This window comes from Bison bison, unplaced genomic scaffold, assembly GCF_000754665.1.
Source record: "Bison bison bison isolate TAMUID 2011002044 unplaced genomic scaffold, Bison_UMD1.0 scf7180017846620, whole genome shotgun sequence".
NCBI lineage: Eukaryota > Metazoa > Chordata > Mammalia > Artiodactyla > Bovidae > Bison > Bison bison.
The window spans coordinates 7253-9436 of record NW_011477193.1 but is presented as its reverse complement, the minus strand read 5'-3'; positions in this window follow the sequence as shown (position 1 = coordinate 9436).

The window sequence follows — 2184 nt, the reverse complement described above, 5'->3', positions numbered from 1 at the left end:
GACTCAATCAACATGAATCTGACTAAACTCTAGGAGGTGGTGAAGGACAGGGAAGCCTGGCGTGCTGCAGTCCATGGGGTGTCAGAGAGGACTGAGCAACAAGAAGAACAACCAGGAGCTTCTCCCTCCTGTCCAGGGACTTCCACTCCCAACAAGGGCCTTAAGACTCCCACCCCAGGCTCCCCTCTCCCTGTCAGTTAGCTCCCCAGGTGCTGGGACCACACCGTCTCTGATCCACTCCACCTGCTAGGTCCTGTGCCAGCCTGCCCGCGGCCTCCCGCTGTGCCAGCCTGCCCATGGCTCGGGGTCCGCTCTGCTTTGGGTGGAGCTGGTGTGGGCGGTGCGCGCTCCTGCTTAAGTGTGTCATCATCTCACCTTCCTCTCCCCCCACCTGCCTCCCCCTACCTCAGTTTACCCTAAAGGATTAGACAGGGAAGGGCTCATGAGAGGGTCCGACCTCCAGGAGGAGCAATCTGGGGGGGCGCCCTCCAGAGCCCCGCTGTGGGGAGGGCAGCGTCCTGTCCTGGGTGTGCGAGCAGCCTGTCCTTGGGGCCTCAGAGCTTTGCTGACCCCAGCGCAGCCTCAGATCTTTGTCCGAGTGAACACCGCTGGGAAGGGAGCAGGGCAGTCCTGTAAAGCTCAATTTTTCTGACACAGTTGAGGTTTGGAAACCGATACATTTGATAAATCCATACCTACACCTGCCCCTGCTCCAGCATTTCACCGTCACTGTCGCCCTCTGCTGGCCATGTTGGGCATCAAGCAATGAAATCAGATTGATGATATTCTTGCAGCTGAAGATGGAGGAACTCCACGTGATGCTCAGTCGCTCTGTCATGTCGGTCTCTTTGCCACCCCATGGATTGTAGCTCCCAAAGTCTCCTCTGTCCGTGGAACTTCCAAGGCAAGAATACTGGATTGGGTTTCCATTTCCTCCTCCAGGAGAAGCTCTAAACAGTCGGCAAAAACAAGGCCTGGAGCTGACTGTGACTCAGATCATCAGCTCCATATTGCAAAATTCAGGCTCAAATTGAGGAAAGTAGGGGAAACCACTAGGCCATTCAAGCATGGCCTAAATCAAATCCCTTATGATTAAACAGTGGAGGAGACAAATTGATTCAAAGGATTAGCTCTGATAGACAGAGTGTCTGAAGATCTATGGATGGAGGTTTGCAACTTTGTACAGGACGTGGTGACCAAAACTATCTGCAAGAAAAAGAAATGTAAGAAGGCAAATCGGTTTCTGAGAAGGCTTTACAAATAGCTGAGAAAAGAAGAGAAGTGAAAGGCAAAGGAGAAAGGGAAAGATATACCCAAGAATGCAGAATTCCAAAGAATAGTAAGGAGAGATAAGAAAGCCTTCTCTAGGGAACAATGCAAAGTAAAGGAAAACAACAGAATGAGAAAGACTACAGATCTCCTCAAGAAAACTAGAGACACTAAGGCAATATTTCATGCAAAAATGAGCAAAATAAAGGACAGGAAACGTAAGGACCTAAAAGAAGCAGAAGAGATTAAGAAGAGATGGCAAAAATACACAGTAGAACTGTACAATAAAGGTCTTAATGACCCGTATAACTCAGATGGTGTGGTGGTCACTCACCTGGAGGCAGACATCTTGGGCTGTGAAGTCAAGTGGGCCTTATGAAACATTACTACGCTACTGGAGGTGATGAAATTCCAGCTGAGCTATTTCAAATCCTAAAAGATGATGCTGTGAAAGTGAGGCACTCAATATGCCAGCAAATTTGGAAAACTCAGCAGTGGCCACAGAACTGGAAAAGGTCAGTTTTCATTCCAATCCTAAAGAAGGGCAATGCCAAAAAATGTTCAAAGTGAAAGTGAAGTTGCTCAGTCATGTTCAACTCTTTGCGACCCCATGGATTGCAGCCCACCAGGCTCCTCCATCCATAGAATTCTCCAGGCAAGAATACTGGAGTGGGTTGCCATTAAACTATCACACAATTGTGCTCATTTCACATGCTAGCAAAGTAATGCTCAAAATCCTTCAAGCTAGGCTTCAACAGTATGTGAACTGAGAACTTCCAGATGTTCAAGCTGGATTTAGAAAAGAAGAAGGAACCAGAGATCAAATTGTCAATATCCGCTGGATCCTAAAAAAGCAAGGGAATTCCAGAAAAAATATCTACCTCTGCTTCCTGGACTACATTAAAGCCTTTGACT